The sequence below is a fragment of the Pararge aegeria genome, chromosome 4 (assembly GCF_905163445.1).
Source record: "Pararge aegeria chromosome 4, ilParAegt1.1, whole genome shotgun sequence".
Lineage (NCBI taxonomy): Eukaryota > Metazoa > Arthropoda > Insecta > Lepidoptera > Nymphalidae > Pararge > Pararge aegeria.
The window spans coordinates 21045025-21064832 of NC_053183.1; the positions used below are offsets into that span (position 1 = coordinate 21045025).

At 38.3% G+C, this 19808-nt stretch overlaps 1 protein-coding gene across 3 annotated transcripts in view; it reads right to left on the reverse strand.

Annotated features, from left to right (window-relative positions):
• The window catches only part of LOC120637614 (GATA-binding factor A-like), a 73437-nt gene extending 70879 nt beyond the window's left edge, over positions 1–2558 (reverse strand). For all 3 annotated transcript variants that reach the window (XM_039909499.1, XM_039909501.1, XM_039909497.1), the window contains exon 1: positions 2386–2558. The gene's annotated coding sequence lies outside the window, so the exon portion shown is untranslated. The remainder of the gene's footprint in view (positions 1–2385) is intronic.
• Positions 2559–19808: the final 17250 nt, after the last annotated feature.

Here is a 19808-nt window from a genome sequence, read left to right on the forward strand (position 1 = left end):
CGCGGCACAATCGTTTTATTTTATCGCGGCATTAAGTTGTAATGAGCACTATTTAATGGCGAGTCGTGTGAGATACGTTACATTTATAAATAATATGAAATCATTATCCATGTCAGCGTCTGCTTTATTGTTTGTGACGCCCACGTGGGTAGTAGCACTAATGAGTAGGCCCTAGGCACGGAACTATCAGGATTTATTCAAATATAAAAAAATAAGCATTGTACAAAAAAACATCTAATACGAACTACTTGTATTCAAAACTATTATGTTTAAACAAAATTCCGCATTCCTGTGCATCCCATATGCTTGGCCGTAGGTCAATTCGGTTATAAGCGCGTGCAACTTGCACGCTCTACACAACTACTCAGTTTTTCCCCACGGATTTGTATTTCTCAGAAATTATCTCTTGTCAAGTACAATTTCATAGTTTTGATAAAAATTATATTAAACAATGTGTACTTTTGTATAGGCGGCCTTTGAATGACTAAGCGCCTTAACACCAAATCCTACCCAGAATTTCTAAACCTAGGTCGATTTTTAGAGAACACATGTCTTTTACTCACTGTATTCACAGCAAAAACGAACATAAATTTTGATTATTCTTTTAGGTAGATAAAGCAATACGCTACCGACAAAGTTGAATTTTCTTTATTACGTACCTTCGTACAGCTAAAATAATAACTCGTTTTAACACGAAAACTGTATTATAATTCATATATTTGATACGAAGATGTTACAAGAATATATTTCGGTAACAAAATAAATAAGTAGTTAAGCAGAGGTTCTCTGATTTTACATACTTGGTGCCTACTCGGCCTCTTTCGATAGCAAAAAACGAAAGCCGGAGAGGAAACCTGCTAAAGTTATAGTTATTAAAACTTGAAATGATTACAATACACCTGTACGAGGTAAAAATTGTTAGCAATATTATACATGCGAGAGTGTGTATGTTTATTGGTTGTTTGTCCGTTTCAAAGCAAACATTTTTGGTGTGGAATACGTTGAAAGCTCGGAGGGTAGCACAGACTACTTGTCCCTCCCTGGAAAAGAAAGGGTTTCCACGGGATTTGTATAAAATCCGTTATATAGTATTTTAATAATTCAAAATATTGCTAACTGAAGGTGAATAGGTGTTTTTATTTATTAATAATGTTATTGTCTCCCCTAAATACGAATAAACACCCTGACACGTCTGTTTGCCGTGTTTCTGTTAATTGTTGAGTGGCCGTGTTGGGTCGGCTCGTGTTCTGGTCCGCTGGGCTAATGAGACGCAGGCCCGGCGGGGCGGCGGGGCGCGGGGGGCCGTCACTTTACTACTTTTTTATTTCCCATACTCTTGACACCAACAACTTTTTTCCCAACGAAAGGATTTTTTTTGTTTTTATTAAACGTAATTCGTTTGTATTGTTAAAAATGTAGTGAGGTAGAGTAGCTTTTGTAGATTGAATTCAATGTTTATTTGAACCTTCAAATATTACAATAAACTTTACGTTGCTACCCTCAACAACAGTCAGTTCAATTACATCGCGAAATTAAAGATCGGTTATCTTCAATTTACGGAACGAAACTTAATCCTTGATAGGATACGTTTAATATACGAGCTCCATGCGGATAAAGTGCCAATTATTATACATTGCTACTAGTTCTATCCACAATTGCAACTCAATACTCAAGTTTTTGTACAATTGTAAGAATAGGTGGTTTACAGATTCCTGAAATAGGTGAATCTTAGATATATTATCATTAATCTGGCGACACGTACATCATATCCTAAATAATTGTGATGAGGCTCAACAGATACCTCATCGCTCCCTGCAGAGCTGATAGGAGTTGATGGACTAACCATGTTGCACTTCTCATCTAATCTCGGGTGCCGGCCTGCCTATCGGTGGTCAACGTGCTTGGTGACGACCTCGTTTGAATCTCACGAGTGCGACACACTTGGGGAAACCGACGGAGTTTTGCTTTGGCCACCGGACCGTAATGCACTCGATATAAATATATAACAAGCCGATAACGCCACTAGACAAAAGCCTCATAACGTTTTAAATAGAGCCTACCTGAATAAACATGCTAATGATAAAATATATAGTTTTACCATCATTGCTAACTTTCTGATATTGCTGTAAGTAGGATTTGAGAAACTAGACCCCCTTTTTGCAAGCTACATTCACCAAATATGTTTCGGCTTAGGTTACCTACTTTCCCGTGTTATAAAACGCCCGTAACAATAGTCAATATTATAGTAATACTAGTTAAATCTATCATAAGATTGGATCCCTGCCTAGGTAGTGACAGAAACATCAATAAAATCTATAGCGTGAAAAGTAGGCAGGTCGCTCTCGCACGAAGGCTATTTAAACAAATTACATCTCTATCACTTACACAATGTCGCACGTTGAACTGCAAGGTTGATGGTTCAGGAACCAAAACAACTGTCACTGAGTTACGTATAGTATAACACGATCACTGCACACTGGGGGCACGGAGCGAGCACGGAGCAAGGGAAGTGAGAGCACGGATGCGCGGAGCACGGTTGGGACGTGCGTGCGGACAGAAGCGCGGGAGGCGACTGGCGGCGGCGGGCGGCGCCTGGGCCGCCATTGGCGAGGCGGGCCGGGAAATTCATTTCCATAAATTAGCGTGGGCGGGGGGCGGGGTCGGTCGCGGCCTGGGGCGGACCGCCCCGCCGTGCGCAACCCGCCTGGTGCATCAGCGTCCACACATGCCCCGACATACACATCCGACTTCGTTTTGAAGGCCCTGTTTGCTTTAGAAACTATTTAAAACTTGTGAAGTGACAACTAGGCATAAGTAATGGCAATTTAATAGTTAACTTATACTTACTTGAGTTTCATGCTGTTGGAACAAACAAAGATTTGTTATCTTCCTTTCAAATATTTTATCAACTTCTGAGTTCGAGGCTGGGGCCAATTTTTTCTTAAGACGACTATTGGTCAAATTTTTTTTTCAAATGACAAGTAACGCTTAACTGCGTTTTGCAGCTACTGTTGGGAATTTAATTTCTCAAATGAGTTTATCAACGCGTCCGTACCGCGGAAACCGCATGGGAGGTGCGGTCACCGGTAGCGTGGGCGCTGGGCAGTGGCCACTAGCCGTGGCCAAAGCGTCACACCAATTAACCCTAAATTATTTAGTTTCCAACTATTAAGTAGTTGCAACCATGTTTTCAGCGAAGTTTTTCAAAGCGTATTTTTTTTCATTCCCAGTGACTTAACTTATACTATTCGTTACGTAGTATAACTACTCAAGTTATGCACCTATTTTGCTCAATACTAACGCACCTTACCTAAATATCCGTGTATATAGGTAGGTGCACGAGGCAGGGGACAGGTCGGCACGTCTGTGGCGGCGCCGCGGATGTTTATAGGCTCGCTCGCTAATGAATTGGGTCGGCGTAGTTCTAAATCAATCGCCGTTAATTGCTACGCCGTAGCGGCTTATCCCGGTGCGCCCCGCATGTCCTGCGACGCGACGTGGCGCTGCTAATGACGCGCGTACTACATGAACACGTTAACTGCACATTGTAGATTGACATTTTAATTGAATTATTCCAAACTACTTATTCGATATTCTGCGCCTCCAAAGGGTGGTTTGTAGACGCTATTGGGATAGGAGTTCGTTTGAACTTCAAAGGTCTTTTAATCTGGTCAAACATGAGACGTACATTAACCACAAAAACTCATAATCTTAAAGTAAAAGGTTTGTATTGTAAAGTATGTTGTGAAGTCAAAACCTCCTAAAGATGCTCCACTGTCGTGCAAATTGTACATAGAGAGCGTATTCTAGAAAATCTGTAGGGTGTTGCTTATGAAAAATAAAGAAACTAAACAAGTAGGTAGTTGTACTCGTAATGTTATTTGGATATCAAGAAATGCCTCGTAGTGCCGCCTGCTTCTATCCGAACATCAGTTAGGCGAAGTCGGAATAATGATTTATTAACTGCAAGCTACATCGATTTTCCTCATTCCACTAAAGTAACATTAAAGAAAATAGCAATCATGAAAATGCTTAGCTTATTTCTTAAGTTTTACGTAAATAACTACCAAAATGTTAAATAGGTAGACATATGACAGTTCCTATTTTTATCTTCACCACCATACATCTTAAGACTAATACCAAAAATAAATAGAGGTATATAGATTCAATGCATTTTGTTGTACGTGAATAGCATATATTTTGCAAGCTTTCATTTAGGTAAGTTTCCGTCTTAGTTATTAGGTATGTGTGGGTCAAATCACACAACAGGATTTGAAGCCCATATCCCTATGCCATAGTTCGGTTGTTTGATGAGGTACACTTTTGATTCGGATTACTATGCATGGTAGTGAAATACTTAATATCATTCTAAATCCAACATGGCGGACTGCCATCGGATCGGCTGATGAAATCGGTATCAAAAAGAAGGGTACCTATTAATTCGTTTTGTATATTTTGTTATTTTATTTTCACTTAACATTGCAGTTTGAGCACAATAGATATATATATTTTATTTATGTTTGTACCTAGCTTTATTGTTACTCTATAAAGGTACTACTTTCAAGTTTGCTTAACGTAAAGGGTGTTATTATTAAAAAGTAGCTGATACCCGTGACATCGTTCGTGTGGATTAAGGGTTTTTATTCCCGCTGGAACTCTCTTATTTCCCTTAATAATGTTATATGGCAGCTTATGTTATTTTCCCTGCTAAAGGATTTGATGCCAAATTTCACCCAAATCTTATCAGCCGTTTTTTCGTAAATGAGTAACAAACGTCCACACTTTCAAATTTAAAATATTTCTAGGATTACAGTTATCTCATAGTTTTAAGCTTTCTTGTTTTTGAAATATTATATTAATAATTAAAAACAATCAGCTAAATAAACCGAGCAATTATTTTCAATCATTGCTCATTTCGTTATATTAGAGAGCTATATATAAAGCTAAGAACCATCACTTTGCTTCATTAATAGATAGATAGATTAGTAACACTTCATTTTACAGAAATGCATTAAAAACAACACACATACAGGAAACAATATTTACACAAACATGGGTATGCAAAGGCGCTAATGTTCCACGAGCAAAGTCCATACGCAATGTCAAAAAAATAATAATATTAGGAAAACTGAAAATAAAATGAATTTAATAAAATATTTAAGAAAATACCTCATAGAGCAATGCTTTTATTCCTTAAACTATTCTTTTAATATTGAGAGTCCCCATTAAAATCGGTTTCCCCCAAACTCTGTCTTGGTTTTAGGTACATACGTCTCACTACCGTGTAATACTCATGTAATGTACGCATCAAAAGTGCCACCTATGGGCCCACTTGAATAAAGATATGTTTGACTTTGTTACATAATATAATAAAATAAAATATTATATTATAAATGGAACATTATGTATTGTGCTGAATAAATTGAAAATGAAAGTTCTAGGATGAGCTCAAGACCTGGCGGACTCAAGTAACGAGTAAACACATCTATTTTTAAGTTAAATGAATATTATTACTTATTAGGTGTTTGCAATACGGACAGCTTTACGCGGCACGGAGGAAAGTTGAAGGCCAAATTAAAACATCCAGGTACTGACTCTATTATCGGTTGCTTGACTGAAACATCAATGGACGTAGCCATTAATTGACTCAAAGGCTGACTGCTACCACTTTCTCAAGACAGAAAGCAGAAGCTTCAAGGTATTACCACCTACTCACAACAGATTCCTAGAACACATGAGAAAGCGACCGAACTACGCAAAACTCATGACATCACTCACAGTTTAGAAGAAAAAGACAAAGGGCGGCGATAGGTACCTCAGTACTCAGCGGAGCGCCTTACTTACGTTCTCGGTAACCCATTGACACTACTACGGGGAGAAGCGTGGGAATGAACCAAATTCATCGTTGTACATTTTTCAAAGCTAGGTTTAGGTACCTAATTGTTTTAGGATTAAGATTAAATTCGCCGCCAGTCGCTCTGGTATTTTTAGATCACGTAGCTCGGTTTAAGGTATAAACAATGCTGGTATGCGTCATTAAAAAATATATGTATATATTTATTAGGTTCTTCAACTCTAAGTTAAACTAGGCTAGCAACTAACACATTAAAAGAACATTATGGTGTGAACCTAATAACTGGCAAACTGGCATTCGTAAATAATACAAGTGCGGGTTCACAAGTATATGTCTATTATACTTTTAGAGATTTAGTGAACTTGTGCATTTGTCTGTTTAAGATTAAACTTTAATAAGCAGGTGGAAGATTATAAGGTAACATAGGATATTTATATCCTTCTGGGCCAACAGTTAGTTCTGAAAATGGGATGTGAAGTTCGGGTGACAATTATTTCTAGTGATTTAAATCTCCAGTTAAATTTCTAATTTTAAAATTAATAGAAGACATCCATACCTAAGGAAATTTTTGCAATACAATACAGGCGGTTTAGGGGCCCTTCGTATGCCCCGCTTCGTTAATGCAATAATTCCAACAACCGTTAATGAATTGAGTCGCAGGAAACCGTTGGTAACGCTAATCAGAAAGAAAAGGATCTTTGTGAATTAAAAATTTGTAAGATTAAACAACAAAGTCCTTAGTATGATTAGATTGTAGAAAATAATTATACTCCGGCGCTTTTATGGCCCAAGACTAACTTCAGAATGCCCCGGGAAAATGATAAAGGCCAAAGATGCTTAACTTATCTGTGTCAATTTTCATGAAACGCTTAATCAAAGGATCAACGTTGGGTTCAACGGTTAAGCCTGTCTGTTAGGTAACAAAACTTATAGAAATTAACTGTCTGTGATTACAATTTTAAAAAGTATAACGGATTATGTCAATAATAGACGGTCTTAATATACCTACTTACTTTTATCTACATACCATACAAAGTTCGCTAAATACAGGTACCTTTAATACTGTGACGTTAGACGTTCAAACGTCACGCGTCAGGCGAGTTATCGAACAGTGTCATTCGAAAGCATTTCGATAACAGTGAGTTGGAATGACACTAATTGAGTTCGGATGACATTCATAATAATTATTATTGATAACCTCTGGTTGTTAGTCGAGTCCCGCCCGGGACTCCGTGAGCTGCGGTGACCATCATCGAGCGATGTGCAATGCGTGAGATGTATCTTTAATGTTTTATACGATTATTTGCAACAGCAGATCGTCTGCTCATCTGACTCTACTACCCAGGGTCTGAAAGTATATGCTACTGCCTGCAAAGAAGAGACAAAGAAAAATCTATTGTCACTTGACATAAAATATTAGGTAAATATAATAACACAAATTATAGTAATTTATTTATTAGGTCTTCAAGTTGATGGATTATAAAGAAAAATATAATATATAATAATAAAAGTGTATTTGAAATTGAATACATTTTCTTTTACACTATAGGTACATGCAGTAGTCAATATAAACACAGTCATGGTAGCATTCAATTCCTACGTAACCACTAAATTACGCTAAGGTATTATTTTTTGGGGCAATTATTTAGTTCCCAAAATAAATTGGGTAACGGCGGCATGTAATGTTGATGAATAATTTTACTGTAGGTACTTATTAAATCACTCGCTGTTTCAGATTTTTTTAATTTTCAATCGCAATGATAGTCTCAAACATGCAAAAAAACTGTTTAACTAAGAAGAAAAACAAAAGATAGCGACAACAGATTGCGGTGTGCGCTAATAATGTACCTATTCTGACTCTTGAAGTTTTAATCACCCACTATTTGAAACTCTCAATCACGTAGGTATTAGGTATTTAATCACAAATGACCGTCCCGGGGTCTACTCCAGTTTCGCTTTTCCTATTATATACTTTTATTTCCCTACCATAATTTACTGCAAATATCGTGTAGCTTAATAGCAGCACCAAATAATAGTCGATAGTGGTGGGTAAGCAACACTGGCCCAGGTCAGTGTTTCTGTATATTTTCAGATGCTTTACGATATAAGCCACGATGAAATTATAAAAATAATTTGATAGTTTTAATAAAATAGTTTTGCATTGTACATGTATTTAATATATTATTTTCGAAAGTTATAGACCACCTGCGACTGCGAAAGTTGTTTTTCTTTGTTTGTTTAAAGCTAGTTAGCCTTTGTAATATTTTTGTCACTATCTAAGCTAAGTACTTTGTTATTATGAATATAATACAGTTAAGAGGCATTCACTAGTTCGTCTCAGAAGTCGCCCACAATGCGTTTTACTCATCGCAATCCGATTAGTGGCTCCTAGATAACGCTCTACTTACCAATTGTTGTACAGTAAACGGGCCTCAGACCCGAGTGCCTGTTGTCGAACAGCTCCGCGTAGCTTGTATGGCTGTAAACAACGTGTAATGCGCCGCTGTGCGAGCTGTCGCCAGCGCCTTATCAGTGCGTTATCAGTGACTCAGTAAACAATGCCGGTGCAACGCGATGAGCGCTTGTACGATTACGCTTTTGAAAATTTAATAGACTACCGCTCCACTGCTAACAAGCCTGATAGGAACTGATGTTGCGGTCTGGTGAGGCGGCGCGCTAGCCCTATGCACTTAAGGTTTGAAAGAATTCATATTATAGACGATGGGAAAAACATTCCTGATTCTTGCGTAATAGAAACGAGGACGGATAGCGCTGTGCATACACATGACATATAAACCACCTAAAAGGCTAGGGTCCTTGCGATGCCTCGCAGTGCAATAGTAAAATAGTAAAGGCAGAATTAGATCAAATAGTTCATGAGCACACTATCTGTATTTGGAGGAAACCTTGAAGTTTATTTTGGTCGGTCGGTCGGTTAGGTCGGTTTTCTAGAACGGCGACCCATCGAATCCTATGCTTCAAGCTGATTTTAACGGTGAGTAGTGGCGGAACTTGGAAACAGTAGCAGAAGCTACTACACATAACATTGCTAGCTCCGGTGCGGTGGCTATCTACTGATAAGTAACGCTATAATGTTACTTGTTGTTTGCAACAACACGTTTTTCCCGGCTTTACAAAATTAAAAGGTAAATGTTCACCACCCAAGGAGAGCTTTGTAACTCCAGAAACTACCTCTCAGATAAAAATATAAAGAGAATTGCAGGTTGCACATTTCGAGCAGTTGCAGTATAGTGTATGTCCGCTAGTGGGCTTCCACCGTGTGGGGAAAAAAACTGTCCAAACAATTATTCCTGTGAGAATAAATCTACCCGGCAAAACTTATGGTATAAAGTGTAAGAGTGTGGTTGGTATTACGTAGGTACATTAAAAGTTATAGGTCGTTATAAGTACAGCAGTAGGCCCTTCCCCACCGCAGGAGGGGTCGCCTGTTTGGAACGAGGCAGACCCTCGCGAGCCGCTCCCCAGCCAGCCCTCCGCACAGCGAGCTGCCGTGACGCGTCAGCGGCTAATGCGGGGGCTTGTAATGGAGGCATGTATCGTGGAACTACAAATATTTATATTCCATTCAGCATAGACATTGTTTTCGTGATAACTCTAAACAACTCAAAAACCAAAGCCACGGTAAAGCGCGGAAGATACTAAAACAGCCTTAGGTGGCTGTACTTTTTGTTATCAACATCTCCCAATATTAACCAAAAGTACTTTAAATCCTAATGAGAGCTATTTATTTCCTAATAAATATTTCCTGATTGGAATGGGATAAGTTACATGCCATTTATATGCAATCGCTCAATTCACAGTCTCCTGATATCCTATAGGAGCGAATGAGAAGCGGATATACTGTGAGCGAGTTATTTATGCGAGCGATGAAATGACACTTGATGAAATGAAATTTAATATAAAATATATTTCCGATACGCCAATAATAAAAATTGCTGGAAACTTTTCTGCGCAGGCAAGGCTTTTTTTCACTAACAATGTTTAAGATGTTCTCAGGCACACGTTATATTTTATTATCTTAAAGGCGGTGTCTTTATTCAAAAGATTTAAAAATAGCAATGAACTACTCGAGGTCGCCTCAACGCACATAACGTTTCATAAATTAATTATGCGTTTGCTTTTTTCTTGAATTATTATATTTATTGTGGCTACGGAAATTAGATACTTCACTTACGAATTTGCGTAAGTAGGCATACAATTGTTCGCGGAACAGTAATGAACGGTTTCGTTGAATAAAGCTTATATTAATTGTTAGTAGATTGTGTTCTTAACTACCGACATTCAAGGCGACTCATAGGACTAAGGACCAACAATTTCTTAATGTTTTGAGCAACCATGAAAGACCTGTTATATTTTATACTTACTTAAATCTAAAATATATACCTAGATGAACCCTAGTTTATTTCTCTCGCAGTTTTTAGACTCTTTCTATTGATTGTACATCAGCATAGGTTTAAGATTAGTTTGAACTTTATACCCTTGCCTAGCATTCCGAAGGTTTTAACGTTAATGGGACATCGATAGTGCATAATAAATATATTTATTTTGATAGCCTAGTGGTTAGGACTTAAGCTTCACCCTCAGGAGGGCCCAGTTCGACTCCCGGCACGAACTTCTACCTTTTTTAAGTTATGCGCGTTTTATTTAATTAAATATCATATGCTTTCAAAGGGACAGAAAATATATAAACCTGTATGCCCTTGCAGCTCGCCGTATTATTTCTAATCAAGAGTGAAAAGCATCTGGTAGGCAAGCGTGCTCCATCTAAGACTGCATCTGCTTTTTTTTAACTATTAAATTGTTACATAATGTAGATTTTATGAAACATAGGTTTAAAATAAACAAGCACCCTTTGTAATACCATGACCTACCCTCTGGAACACAGGTTTTCCTTCCGCAGAGGTTAGGGCATTCATGTTATATTTGTATCCATTGTTTTAGCCTGTATAAATGATTATTATTATTATCTACATATATATTATATACTACTTTACCATCAGGGGTACAGGGTGCAAGCGTCAGTCAAAAAAATAAAATAAAATGGATAAACGTGCTCACAGGGACCGGGTAGGAAGATAGGAAAATCCAAAGTCGTTGCTTAACTGTCGCGATTGATTTTTAGTATCGCAAGTAGGTGGTATACTTCCTTTCCTGCCACCTCGGTACCACCAGGTGCCGAGCTACCATAAGAAAGTATTCCCGAGTGCAAGCTACTGTACACAATAACTAGCCGCAATCAGGTCATGTAAACGATTGCGTTAATGAGATTGCCTGCTCGAGAATGAGCTCCACACCCTGTTGCACCAAAATATACTCTTCGACCTTCTAAATAAGAGAGGATTTGTAACAGCCAATGCGGCTGGGACACGGTAATTACTCCTGCTGCCGTTCCGTTCACGTCACTCATAAACTTTTACAGCGGCGATTGTGTACCTACTTAATTATTATTAATGAAAATCATATTCGAAAACCAACTTCCAAAAGGACTACAATTTATAATAATTTATTTTAAGTAGTAGGTAGTACAGCTTTTTGTGGCAGAGAGCGTATGACGAAGTACCGCCCTAAGAGTAAGCACTCTGCCGCTAAGCAGCATTGTTGCAATGCTGTGTTCCAGTCTGAAGGGCGTCGTTGCCGCTGTAATTACTGGCCTTAAAACCTATGCCCTAGGATCATGGACCAATGGCGGCACTCTGTTTTAGACAATGGTTATTCACTCAGGTTAGTTATTCACTACTCGTCAAGAGCTAGTCAGAGTCGTGCGCCTGTCCCGTTCCACGTAGTAATGATACATGCTACGAAGGGAGGGATCCAAGATGAGTTATCATAACTAGCACGACAGGCTTTTCTGGTAAACCTTCAGTAGCCAGCCTGATTTATATTACTAGCTAGGTCAATTAATGAAGTGGCAAAGAGAAAGGCACATAGCTCGGAGAACCGATGGACGTTGGAATGGCAACCCCGCACCGTTAAACGCAGCGTTGGTCATCCCCCAACCCGGTGGACAGACGACATCAAACGAGTCGCGGGGAGCCGCTGGATACAAGAGGTCCAGAAACGTGAAGTTTGGAACACCCTACCTATGTGATAACCTACTTGATATAATTGAATTATAAATTTTGAATTTGAAATTCTTACAGTCTCAATTGTCGTTAAATGAAATAATAGTGCGTATGTCAAAAGTATGTGTGGATGTGCATTCGAATCTGTACCTATCCCAGAAAAAGTTAAAGAAAAACGAAACTATAAAGTGTTCTCATATACCTATACCCTTTAAAAAAAATTTATAACACAGTAAAGGTTTTTTAAAGTAATTAAATACTTAGGTGCTGTAATATTTATCATGAAATGGTCCGACTCTGTACTACCTAAATTGCTGCTATTTGAATAATTTACACAAGTAGCTAATATATTGTAGAATGAAAATAAATTGAATTGTATAGAAACATTAATAGAAAAAAAGAAGAAGTTTGTGAGTAAATGCTTTTTCCTAAAAAAAAAAATATTTTTATATTATTTCGTGTTAAGTGATAAACGTTAAAGTTCTTCTGACTACTAATACACAAAAAGTCTTATACTAAGTCGTAAAGTACAATTGGGTAAATTAAGTAGGTACATATACTATCTTTCCCACAACATTTAAACTGAGGGCTAATCTTGTAGTGGGAACGGGTATGACAAACATAATCCTTGGAGGGTCATAATGCAATACCTACGCAGTACATGGGTATACCATCATCTTAATTAAGGGATTAGCACAACAAAACAAGACTAAAAAGTTTGGATCGAGCTCTCTTACTTTAAATATAATGAGTTTGAAATGCTCAAGGGTACCTACCTATGGGGACGTCGGATCTTGAAACAATTACATTAGCGATAAGCGTTTCTGTTATCTCGCGTCACTCTGATTCGGGAGGGGTAATTATTATTGATCTTTATTTTAATGACACTTTTGGCTGGTTCTTGCGATGTTCATATGTTTACGTATGTTACGTTAATTTTCATTACATATTCATTTGGAAAAATATTTGCAGGTGGAGGATAGAACTCAACGGAATACAGAGAATTATGCAATTTGAGCATTAAATACATTCACACAAAAATAGCACATTGATTGATGTTTTGTGTTTTTTTATCTAGTATGTACCTACTTGGTTTTAGATTGACGTTTCCCCGAGACTCGCGCACCTTAGCTTCGGAGATGGTATGATTGAACAAGACCTAGGTGTATAATGGACTCAACGTGGTCGCCCTGGCGGGCCGCTAATGCCTCAGTCCGCCTGATGTCCTCGCGAGCTCGCCGAGCCTCGTAACAGCCTGCTTTAATAAATCGAGCGCTCGATAAGCGGCGGCGCTTTGAGCCTATTCTATTATTTCATGAGCCGATAAAAAAGGAATAAAGGCTCCTAAACGCAGGAATGTTGTACATTTTTGTTTTAGGCGGGCGCCGGCGCCGGGCGCATTAGTGGCGCTCGCCTTACATCAGTTACACATTAGCCCTTCGCGCGCCGCCGCGCCGCCCGGAACGCCGCAACTGCGCCGCGCCGCGCTCCGAAACCCGCTCTGTTGCGAGCACGTAGGGCTCCCTTTGCCGTGCTCCACGTCTCCACTTACCGAGTATCGTTCCGAGGGATCGCGGAGGCATCGTGCGGTAAAACATCGCATCTGCAATTGAGGGCGGGCGAGTTTAGCATCTCGCTCCGGGGAGCAGGGCGCAGTTTCGCTCGGCCGCGGAGCGGGTCAAGCGCCGCGGTCCCGCCGGCCGCCCGCCCACTTATCGGCGACACAATTTAGTGGATGTGCGTAGCTGTAATATATGAAGCGCGCGCGCGGCCGCTAATGACGCGCCCGCGCCGGCGGGGCGGCCGCGGCCAGCTGCTTATCAGTGACAGCCAGCGCCGATACCGCGCCGGCAGGAATGCTCCAGCAGCGCCCGACAGCGCCCGTCGTTGGGCCCCTGGCTCCGGAGGGGCGCGGGTGACGTCAGCTGACATCGCTATTATATAAATACGTTACGCAGGAGACCGGGCAATTGATCAATGCACCCACTAGGCTGCGAGAAAGAGTCGCATGTTGTGAACAACACAAGTAAAAGCTCTACATTGATCCCGTCGATGTCAATGTAGAACTTTTACTTTGTGGATCCTAAATCAAACTAAAAACCTTGACCCTGAGACATAATAATATTCTATTATCTTTTATTAGTCCATTTGTCTCAACATTTGGACTACGGGCTGTGAGCCATCGGCAGCAGATTATTAAAAGAACATGAATCGATCCCCAAGCCTCCCACTTATAAGAGCATATCACTGACTACTGCGCTAGGGAGGTCGTCAAAAAGACGTTATCGTTGTCGTTGCTGTTGCGGTTCTGGCGGTAAGTGTTATTATGATAGTGCTTGTGCTGTTGTTGTTGAATAACATTTTCAATAACCGCGGCCATTGCCACCACACACACCCACTACAGCTCACGAATAAAAAACGCATTCTAACCCTCCGCATCTTCTGAACCCAATGAAGAGACAAGACATTATTATAAAAAGAGCGCACTGAACTTGGTTTTTTGTGTAAATTAATAACTGAATACAACTGAAAAAATAATCAAATCTCATTTGTTTAGAATAGAATAGAATAGAATTTGTTTATTTACCAGAGCAACACAAACAGACTTACATACGGAGTAACATAAAATTTTGTACTTAATTATTAATAGCTTAAGTCTATGATGTGTCGTGCCAATAAAAAGGTTCTGACTCAGCTTAATGTTCCGGATACTAATGTACCCATTTTTTTATTTCGAGTAGGCTTACTTTAGAAGCAGTTTTTAACCGATAAATCTGTGTGTGAATTGTTTGTATTTGCTCCACCACCGATTTGGAAGCTAATTCTACCGAGAAGAAGCCGGCAAGAACTCTAGTCTTTTCCAACGTCAACAACTTACATTTTAATATTCATTTTTCTATCTTGTGAGAAATGAAAGCGGAGTCGGATGCTCCCAAGCAACATTGTCATTAAGAAATTCATCAATTTTACAGTAACCTCGCTGTAATAGATGGGTTTTAATACATTGTTAAAACATATGCATTGGCAGGTCCAAAATTACCTTAGGAATCATGTTATAAAAGTAGATACTCAATCCTACTAATACTGGTGCACACTGCACCTTTCGCAGACGATAGGCAGATGTCACTAATTTATGTCCATTCCTAGCAAGTCGATTGTTAAACAAATTGATCTCAATCGTCGTGCTGAAAAATACTATATTATTATAAATATATTGTGAAGCCACTGTAAGTATGTACTACTTTAATTAAACTTTAATACTGTATAAGAATTTAATTAAAAGAGCATTGTAAAGACATAGTTTTTAAGAAATCAAATTTGCATGCCGATCGATGGCCATTGTAGCACTATTATATTATTGTACCCACCAACTATGTAACTCAATCTGCAAATAAAGAAATTGAAATTGAAATTAATTTTTTTCTCGGAGGGATTATTATATTTCTACTCCGCATAAATCTCCAGTATCTGGAGCCCCAAGCCATTCATAAACATATACTTGGCCTTGAAACCGCTATTTTTATAAGTGCTAAGAGATAGTGGGGAACCATGAGAAGACACGTTATTTAATAAGTATTTCCTCTCTTTCACGTAACTACTGCTGTTGGTAACCTAGAGGCATTGGTCTAGTAAAAAGGACGGTGAGGGATATCTGTCACGACATGACATACCTATGTATCCTTGATAATGATCAATGCAATGATCAGCAAAACTAAGATTACAATTTCTTCGACTGATGTGCGGCAAGGATCAGCAGCAGATTAGTCCTAGTGAAATTGTAATCTTAGTAATGGTTTTAGCATGTCACTAAAAACATTACTATTAGCATTTATACTATGCTATTAGCATTTATATGTATAATATTTATCATATTTTTATTACATATAATGTTTATTGACTTAATTAATATGTATAATAGACTTATAGCAATAATTAATTTTATCTTCTAAAAAGGCAGTTTCCGAAGTTGAGGAAGATCTATCATAAATATTAGCCACCAGCTCCCAGACTACGTATTATGATATGCATATAGCATGGAATAAAGTTGCTAATGATCTCAATTTAAGCATTAAGATAAATAATCTCGCAATTATCGGCCGCAATACGTGTACCCGCGCAACGACGCCTGAACTCTTTTACGAGCTTGCGCTGCAGCAACATAAAGTTTTATATGTTCTCGATATTGTGTTCATTCAAGCAGGCATTAATCGAACAATGTGCCAGCGTGGTGGACTACGGCCTGGCCCCTGCATTATCCCGGTAATGCGTTGATATGATGATGATGAATGAGCTAATAGTGGTTAAAAGCTTCAGTGGTTCAACGACATAGGAAGTGGACTTAAACATGAAAAGTCGTAGTTTCTCATCCAAAGTTGAACTGCAATGCATTAAGCACGAGGCGTGTGCTTGTACATCTACTCGTACGTTTGTTGTGGGCTCCTCTTAGTTGTTGTTGCATGTTGTTATCCCCATCATCTCACAATAATGGAAACATATATGACGACTGATGGCCGACTGGCGCAGTGGACGGTGACCCTGCTTTCTGAGCCGTGGATTCGATTCCCACAACTGGAAAATGTTTGTGTGATAAACATGTTTTTCAGTGTTATAGGTATGTTATAGGTATTTATGTGTATTATATTCATAAAAAAATATTCATCAGCTATCTCAGTACCTACCCATAACACAAGCTACGCTTACTTTGGGGCTAGATGGCGATGTGTGTATTGTCGTAGTATGTTTATTTATTTATATATGTATGAACGCAAAGTCAAAGTTAAAGTAAAAAATATCGTTATTCAAGTAGGCCCATAGGTGGCTTTTGATGCGTACACTACATGGTAAATACACGGTAGTAAGATGATGGCGATAACCACATTCTTAAAACTAAAGCTACGAGGGTTCTAAACGCGTCCTGGTCTAAGAAGAAGCCCACAACAAACTTAGCCGGGTGTTTTTTTTTGTTATCACCATCTCACATTGCCATTTAAAATTATTAGAAGAGCAACCTGGTTAGAGCAATAATTCGTAAGTGCCCGAGACAGGCCTACATGATTAAAAAATGTTTGCATATGCATTTGATGCCTTAAAACCTAGGTCTCAGGTCGAAGGACAGTATATATAGGTATGGTATGTGTTCCGTGCATGCCCGTGCATGCCGTGCAATTGTTGCTCTGTTTATAAGCGATGGTTTTCATGTTATGGTGATTTTATTGCTAACTCACAAGACGGGTAACCGACGGGGAAACTACCACTTTATTTCTTGAACTAACTGTGGCATGCGTACATCGTCCGCGATTGTCACGGTTTTCGGCATACAACGGCATAAATCCCGTGGGATTTGTTTGTTTTCTTGGATAAGTAGCCTATGAATGAATGAATGAATGCACTTTTATTGTACACCACATAAACTTATAGTAAAATTATAAATAAAAATTTAACAAAAAGTATACAATTTGGCGGCCTTATCGCTACATAGCGATCTCTTGCAGGCAACCAAAGGCGTTAAACATAGCTGAAGAAGAGAGGTAGGTGGTGCATTTAAATAAACATGCATATATTCCTATATATATCGAATGTCCCTAGGTTATGTCAACTTTATAACAAGTTCAATGTTGAAGATATACATTGTGGTTCTCTGGCCGAATTCCGGAGATCAATGGAATAAGCTTTAAGTAAAGTATAATAATTTAATTTATTTTTTCCTTCCTACACTCTATACACTTCCACCTTGTTTGTGTAGTTGTAAGCTAGTTTACCGCTATTTATTGCATGCGGTGTTTACCTGTAAGTAGATTTACATTTTGTCTTCATACAGTATAAGCTAGTTTAAATTGTTTTTTTTAAATGTAAAGCTGTTGGTAAACAAAAATAAAAAAATAAAATAATATATATACACATATAGTATAAACATATAATAAACTTACAATAAAATATATAGATACTGATAATAATTAACCTATATAATTAACTAGTCTGCCACGTTTCGCTGAGGCACATTGTGATTAAATGGCTGAGAAAAATAGATAAAAACAACCCTTGATGAGAGTTATATATCATGCTAAAATTTCAGCCCGAATATTGCAGAACGTTTCGTGATTTTGAAGCGTACACAAACCAACATAACATATAGATATGTGTTTTAGCACTAAAGATGTCCCTCCTACTTCCAGAGGCAACCAGTATTATTAGGAAATTATAAATAGTTGCAATCATTGACTGCAAATCTTACATAGACTCTTCCGCACTTAAAGTTTTAGTAGTAGTAGGTACCTATTAAAGCATTTTGTGGCCAAGCTTGTCCAGGGAAGTCCCTACTACCCCCATGCCTATTTAAGCTGCTAAGCTGCGTTCCAGTCCGAAGGGTGTCATTTCATAGGATGTGTTCCTTGCATGGCATTCAAAGTGTTCCTCTGTGTATGTAACACATTATGGTTTTTCCATCATTAGGTTACCACAGCTTGGTCCATCATTTATTACAATAAAAAAACCTTTAGGATGTTATCAACAATTATAATTATATAAATAATTTTAACGCCCCCACAATCTCCTCTAGGGCTAAAATATTTCGAAATCTGATAGTAAGTGACCTTCATTTAACAAACATGAAACTTTTATTAAATTTTAAGTCTGTGGGAATTTTAGTATAAAATTTTCATTTCTTTTCATTAGCACCCCCGTAACCGATTTTGTGATTAAAACTTCATTCAATACATTATTGTTTGCTCGTAACATAGCCAAAAAAAATTCTGTCCAAATTTCATGTCTATAAGAGTTAAAATTCAAAATTTAGTTTTTTATGATTTTTTCTGATCATTAACGCCCCCGCTATACACTTCGGAGATTTAACACTTATAAAAAAGTTAGCCTATCCATTAAGTCAATGTATCCTCTACATGGATGCAAAATTTCAATACAATCGGATGTATAGTTTAATAGTTTTAACGGAACAACCGTAAAAAACTCTATAGATTTATATATTAGTAAAGATATAGATATAGATATCAATAATACATAAATATATACAATATTGTCAAATCCCAAATAAAACAGAAGGGAATAGGCATGTTAAAGTTCCAAAGATTCAGACAAAAAATGATCTTTAACAAGTTTTTTAAAAATGATAATAGACTGTGCCTCTCGGATTTCAAGAGGCAAGGCATTCCAAAGCTTTACAGCCTGAATAGTGAAAGATCGGTGGAAGAAAGATGAATAATGTAGTTATGAACCCTATTTTTACTATAACTCTTCGTTCCACTTTTTACTTGCCATAAATCTAATTAATTGTTTATTTATTTAAGGCGTAAGAGAAGGACAAACAAACAAACATGATATCCAATAATATTAGGAAAGATTTTAGTTACCGTTATTTGCGTTTGCCACTTTCCGTGCGTAATTTCATTGAAATACCACTATTTGTTGAACTGACCGCTGCACTGGAGCTAACAAGGAGTTATGAAGTCGATGCTTTCCTTACATTTACATAATCTCTGAAATTTTATTTAACGCTTTAACGACAATTTCGTTGTTCCCATGTGATTATCGCAAAATCCATTTGAATATAATCGAAGACAGGCACAAATGACATACACGCAACTGCACTCTGCTTCGCCCATAAATTAACATTAACGGCGCACGACGTGAGGTTTTATAGTACGAGTAGGCAGTTGGAGCTGCATATAGCTACCTACCCGTGCGGCGGCGAGTGGGACTGCACGCGCCTGATTGGTTGCACGCAATATGAACCTTCTGAGGGTTCTGCAGCAGAAAAGGCAAACCAGCAACCATGTGAGGAAGCTGGGTACGCTTATAGGTAGCTCTAAATTGAAATACCAGTTCAAAATGCTTTATTCATGAAGGCCTATCACAGG